The sequence below is a fragment of the Hyposmocoma kahamanoa genome, unplaced genomic scaffold (genome assembly GCF_003589595.1).
Source record: "Hyposmocoma kahamanoa isolate Upper Pololo Valley unplaced genomic scaffold, ASM358959v1 99977, whole genome shotgun sequence".
Classification (NCBI taxonomy): domain Eukaryota; kingdom Metazoa; phylum Arthropoda; class Insecta; order Lepidoptera; family Cosmopterigidae; genus Hyposmocoma; species Hyposmocoma kahamanoa.
Genome location: NW_020656113.1, coordinates 1 through 7,207, shown reverse-complemented (window position 1 = coordinate 7,207; position 7,207 = coordinate 1). Strand labels below are relative to the sequence as shown.

At 35.8% G+C, this 7,207-nt stretch overlaps 1 pseudogene; it reads left to right on the top strand.

Annotated features, from left to right (window-relative positions):
• The first annotated feature begins 44 nt into the window (after positions 1–44).
• On the top strand, positions 45–7,176 carry LOC113239602 (annotated as a pseudogene).
• Positions 7,177–7,207: the final 31 nt, after the last annotated feature.

Genomic DNA, 7,207 nt, shown 5'->3' with positions numbered 1-7,207 from the left:
CGTGGTTTTTGTATTAGACCCGTCGTCCATTTATTTGTAAGTCAATGTATAAACTATATCAACAGTCGAAACCCAACGCTGTTATTCTGGGGTGACAGAGGAGCAGAGTGGACGCCACCGACAACAGTCAACATTATTATATAACTCGAATTCAAAACAGTAAAATAACACACAACAAGTATATTTTTAGTTTATTTATATTTTTTGTTCGATTATATTATTATTTATATATTCATTATTATTTATTACAATAATTTTATATTAATGACGATCTTATTATTATCTCTTGACATTGTATTTTCAATTGTAATATTGTGACATTGATAATATGCAATTGAATTTATAATATAGCATGCGTAATTTCATTACAGATCAAAAGAACAGGAGGGTCTCCTAGCCCTCCTATCACCAAAATTTGACATCACAGAGATGCTAAAGTCCTTTGAAATTGAAGAACTCCCTTTCCACAGACAGTATTTGAGGTTCAGCTCTGATAATAATGTTCGTAACTTCCAGAGGATATTGAAAGAATTGCCTAATGGTAAAATTACTCTTTTTTAATTTTTGATGGTTATTATAGATAAGACATACTCAGTGAACATCTGAAATGTGTCAGCAAGGCCGCCTACCTTATTATAAGGGTGGCTTCGTTTGGAATTAATTTATCTATTGTGACCACTGCTACCATAACCTCCTAAAGGCGGCTTGCCACGACCCGTGGCCCACGCCGCGCGTTTCTTGAAAACAGCCGTGGAAAGAGGGCCGCCCGAGCTCGTCTGTGGCGGCCTGTTCGGATCCGCCGCTGGGCGGTAACTTATGCTTATTAAAAAATTGTTTAATCGTGTTATGTGGTTGGTTCGCCACTGCAAGCCATCCACTCACATGTAGCCACCTTTCAGAATGGACAATAATACAACTAACAGCGCCTTACAATCCCAACGAGAATATAAAGCCGTTAATTGAATACAGGAATGAAATCAGTGCAATATACATAAGCGTATTTACGAACGACTATCTTGACGATAGCGTGGGACCCTTCACCATTACTGTTCCTGCTAATGTAACAAAAGGTAATATACAAACAGAATATCTACCATGTTGATAAACTATAACGTGTAAAATACTTGTATAGAAAAATTTGGTTGATTCCACTTATATTTACCATTCAAATAATACAAGAAGAAAAAATAATTTGTGTCGTCAGGATTGATTCACGTTAATTGAACTGTTTTCCACAGAATCTTACGTCGTAGTAGGAAAATATTCAGTTTGTTAGTGGCACAGTTAAAAAAAATATTTGATTATATTGCAGATATTTTAGTCTACATGAAATGCAAATTATAAAGTTAGTCAAAATGTACTTACGTACAAATAAAATAGGTAATCGGTTAAAAAAAATATTTTAAAATAAATTATGTGATACCATATTTCATTTATCGTAAAAGGGGTTTTGTGCTAATAACATTTTCGACTTATCGTTTGTTACAGAAGGCGAAAAGCCCCTGTTCACAGAGCTCTATTCCCTACTGGATGAGAACTATACAACCATAGACAACGCACAGTTTCTTAACAACAAGAGGCTGGTGCAGAACTATTGGGACCGAAGAGAAGATGTTGATTTGAGGATGAAGGTTCGTACCTACCAGTGACATGTACAACCCCAAGAGAGAAAGAAATGATTATAACTAATACAATTATTGAATAATTGTATTTACAAAGATATTCTTTGAACCCCATTTAGATATCGACTGTGAACTGGCAATCGTACTATCTCAATTTTGACAACTTAGCAGGATGAAGATAATAATTGTTTGCGTCATTTATATAGCATCTGGTTTATTAAATAAAAATACGTAGTTTTTAAATATTTTTATTACGCATGTATGTAATTATGTACCTACGTAATTTTATTTAATAAACCAGATGCTATATAAATGATTTTTTCTTCATCCTGTAAAGTTGTCAAAATTGAGATTGTACTGGTTGCCAGTTCACAGTCTATATACCAAATTTCTATCCTAATTACAGGTTTCTTACCACGGTATGAGTTAATTTTGTTTTCCACCAAGATCGATTTTCGAAAGAATATCGATTTTGATGCTTCTTTTTTGTTGGGAAGAGGATACCTCAAGTATTGGTCCCATTTGAATTTGAAGAAATTATGTACCATTAGAGGGTAGCAAACTAAGAGACGAATCCGGTTTCGCGCACTTTCTGCAAACCTATTTCAATAAAACTTGGCAAATAGATGCTATTTCACCGTATCTTATCGATAACAAACAGCTTAATATGGCCAATTCTAGAGTACTAAAACTAGCCTGCTTTGTACAATCCTTACATAAGTTTTAAGATTCCGATTTACCTCTCTGTAAAACTTGTACCGAAAAGCAGTCTTTATTTTTTGCAAGATCGGGGTCATATTTATAAGCTGTATATACTTTCGTCGGGACTTCGGGTTGTTTTAAGTACGCCGCCTCCAAGGTGTGGAATGATCTTCCCCCGCCTGTCCGAGACTGTCATATTTTGTCGTTACGTACTTTCCGTAAGAAATGTTTAAATTGGTTTTTGTCCAGGCACACCTTTGCGGTAGGTATTGTAGTGTAGTTGTGTGTGGATAGTGCTCTGTGTGTAATAGTAATGAAAAAATCTATATAACTATTCATGTGTGTGGTAAGTAACTACTAATCGGCTTGAAATCTTAGAACTATAATGATAATCTGTGTTAGTTCTTCTTCTTTTTATCAACATGCCAGGCCGTAGCAGAATATCAGCAACCTTGTGACACACTCCGCCATTGTGGTCAGCTACAGACCTTTTTATCTCGCACCACTATTATTACTAAACACTATATGTAGAGCTTTGTATTTATTTTTGCTTATAAATTTTTACTTATTAATGTGTTGAGATAAATAAACGATTTTATTAATATTATTATTATTAATTTCACGAACTTTTAAGGTCGGTTTTTTTTAATAAAAATACTACAATTATATTAATCAAATTATTTCATAATGGATTTTTATTCACCCAAAACTTTTAATATAAAGCAGTTACCTAAAATCCAAATGTAACATGTATGCCTTAAGGTTTATTTTAATAAGCGTGTTTATTTCAGAGCGTAATAAACGTGATGGACAAAGAATGGCTGGGTGGATGGGTCAGCCTGCTCACGGGGAAGCTTATTGATGACCAATTAAGAAAGAAAGTTATCAAGTTAGTTGATGACACTATTACTGATTGGGGGTAAGTTGTCAATGTTGGACATTTGGTACATCCCCTTACTTACTGCCAACAAATGAACTGCACGTCTGCAGTTAATGCTGCAGTCGTGAACTGCATGCAGTCGACACCGGCCAGAAGCAGATAAGTTGTACATATCGACTTTGGCGCATATAGTCCGTCTAGTAGCAGCTACTGATATCACTTTTTTAGTTTTAAGAGCTTTTAAGAGGCTGTAGTAATTATTATTTCTCAAATTTTTGTTGAATAGTTAGTAATTATATTATTTAAGTATTTTTAACCATATTGAGGGTCAGTTTGTAACTTTTTGCTCAATTGAGACTCGTTTCGATCCTGCTGTCAAACTGTATAAACAGTTTTGTTGGACTATGTTTTGTTAAGTATATTGTACCCCCTTTTAAATTCTAAAATAAATAAATAAAAAAGCCATTGTGTCATAAGCAATGGTCGGAAAAAGGTGTTCCACATATATAGATACATGTATAGATATAGCTACAAGGAGTAACATAGAGTAATTAAAGCTACAAAATATTAATTAATTGCGTTTTTCGAATTCCTTTATAACTTAATTTGATTGAATTTTTTATAACTTAATTATACTAATAAATGAAAATTAATGTATAATAAATAATACGGTGAATGTCAAATTCATTAATAATAATTTAGTTGTTTATATAGTATTTTGAATGTACTCTGTTGCTGAGTGACTGTTACAAGCGCGTGTAGTTTCTTAAGTACCTAGTGTTAGATACATCTTTAATCACACAATTTTTTCCTTGCTTTCCAGCTTCATAAAACTTACCCAGAAACAAAGAATATTTATATACAACCTAATAGAAACAAGCCCGAATCTTTCATCGACTCAAATAAAATCGTGCTTACGACAAATATTAACAGAACATGGAAACATTTCGAATATACTAGAAAATCTACCTCCAAATTGCTGCAACGGTTTCAAATTTGTAAATCAAATATGTCTGAAGTGTCTATCGAAGTGTTTTGAGAAGATACACAATTTTACGTTAGTGGAGGGTATTAGGGCTTTTTCTAAGGCAGCGAAGGTTGTTAGAGAAGAAGATGAATGGGCTGGGTTGAAAAAGGCGAAACGACATCCTGTTGTTTTAATTGTTGACGAGGTATGTTTCGTTTATTTTATTGAATATCGTCGGGTATAGTGCAATTACGCGTAACTAGCATTTGATTATGGGAGCCAGCCACCAGCTGTGCAGCTAGGTACATCTAGCAACACTTTCATGTAACCTAAAGTTGGCAAATACCAAATCTAAGTTACAAAAAACTTTTTTTCAGTCAACTTTTTTAATTAATGTAAACTATTAAAGAATAGATATTTTCTAGATACAATTAGCCAGAATATTGAATATAACAATTTTATAAATATTTTTAGATAATTTAGCATTATTTCTATTATTAATTTCTTAAATGGGTGAGAATGCAAATCCACACACTGTATATGTATACTTGTGAAATTGGTTTTGGTGTTATTATTCATACAAAGATCGAACGAACCGGGACTAACCGCTCTCTCAACTGGGCTATATGGCACGAATCAACAGGCCTCACAAATTATTTTCAACGTATTTGCTCGTAAACAGTGTTATGACATGGAGGCAAATAGGACCGGGCTTTTTCGTTACATTATCGCCCTATGGATTTTTGACGTCAAGATTAAGCAAATAGTAGTTTATGTGACTGTTACATAATGAAAGGCATTAAAACGACACGAGTGTTTCAATGCCTAATTATGTACAGTTACATACACTGCTTTATCTATACACATATTAGAAGCTCTGTGATGTGTTCAGGAACCGCATGTTACGACTGGCGAAATGGCGGCAAATAGAAACTTTTCTCACGCATGTCACGCAACCGAATTTTTTATTTTTAATTCATAGACAAACTAGAGTCGGCCCCAACTATCATATCGTTCGATATCAAGTAACGTGTGAAATTGTCAAAATTGTTTGCTATTGACCATTGACTTACAAATAAATGGACGACGGGTCTAATACAAAAACCACGAAAAAAATGTCCCAAGTCAACCTATTCGAAATTTAAATTGTAATGTCATCGCAGTATCGCGCTGTCAGTAGAACAAATGAAGACTAAAGCGGAGTGTCGCGCTCTGTATACGATTTTAGCGCCTTAAAAGTGCGGACACTTTTTAGCGCGGACCCGACGTCCATATAATTGTAAGTCAATGCTATTGACATTTCATTTCGAATAAAACGTCATCTCGACTGATATTAGAATTGAGGTCGAATCAAATTGTTTTGTTTCTCAGAGATGTTCGAAATTTGAATGTAACATTATCGAATTCGATATTTTTTCACGGGTGACAAATTTCCTCCCACCAGAGATGTGTGAGGTAGCGAGGCGGTGCGAGGATATGTAGCGGCGCTGCGAAACGGTGTGATCGTTTCCACCAAAGCTGTGCGAGGTAGCTAGGCGGTGTGAGGATGCTTTACTTTACGAACTCTTTTCAGCAATGCGCGGGCGGGGTACGGTGTGGTGACACGAGCGGTGGCTATGAGTCAATGTCATTTAGTGTCTTAGTCTGTTACTTTGAGTAGCTCTAGTTTCCTACACCGTTTTGCACACATTCCTCGCCCGCATCCTTCGCACACATCTCTCGCTATTTTGAGTACAAATACTAAGCTCCGCTAACCCTTTTACACCGGAGCTGCGCTAAGCGAGGCTAGACAAAGGAAGTAATCATATTGGTGGATTTTTTCCTCGCACACCGCCTCGCTACGTCGCACATCTCTGATGGAAAGACAGCCTTATGCTGGTCGTAATTTGCGGTTTTTGAACACATTTTAGAGATATGTGTGTAGATAAAAGTTTTTATGCTCGAAAAATTTGAAGTATAAAAAAAACTAAACATAAAAATCAGCTGTATATAATATAGTTATATATTATATATATACTATATATATAATTTTAATTTACTATATTTTTACTTTCACTTTTTTTAAGTTTATCTGTACAAAGGTCTGCGCAAATGGTATTCTCCTTAAACAGCTGGAAATCTTATCGTATCGTTTGCATACACTGTATTATAGCTGCACAGGACTTGCCGCTCTGTGTATGAGATACGTTTGCCGTCGTGATGAAAGAATTTGCCAAGCGTCGTTAAGTAATATCATTCGTACATTGCGGGGAGCCCCGCTCGCTTTTTTTAATGATATTGACGTGACGAACAAGTCGTGTGTTGGTGGTTCTTCGGCCGAGAGTCGAGCAATCAACAGCCCCTGAGGATGCCTCGTGGAGAGGCGAAACACGTGTAGGGTATATTTGGTGGTGGTGTTTGTGACTGTAGTTGCGCTTGTGTTATTTATCTAATTAATTTTATGCGGAGGGAAGATGGGAAAATTAACTGCATGAAAAAATATTCAACACAAGCGCAGCTATTTTGCACGATTTAACCATCGCTAGGCTCGCGGAGTATCAAATTAATTAAATTCCATTTTTAGTAAGCAACTGGGACAGAGGGCACTGCCACTACACCCGCCACCCTGAGACATAAGTTAATAAGGCCAATGTGAATGTAATTTCACCAGTACCTTTAACCCTTCAAAACTAGATCATAGTAATGTTCACATTACCGCTAGGTAAAAATCGTTAAGGTGGCAGGCCAGTACTTCCCTGGATCAACTTTTTCACAAGGGGTTCTACTGCTACAAGAAACTAGAATCTTGCTAATTCGATTATGCTTTTCAATGATGTCCAATTGATTATTCTTACAGATGCTAGACACTTTCCCCTGGGAATCTTTGCCTGTGCTCAGCCATCACCCTGTGTCGAGAATGGAGAACATACACTTCCTATATTATTTATACAAAATACATGAAGATCGCATTGTCGACGGGTATTTCAAAGCGAAAGCTGAAGTTGGGCGATTCGTTATTAATCCAGGTTTGTGATCCGGCTCGAAGGACCAATTTAT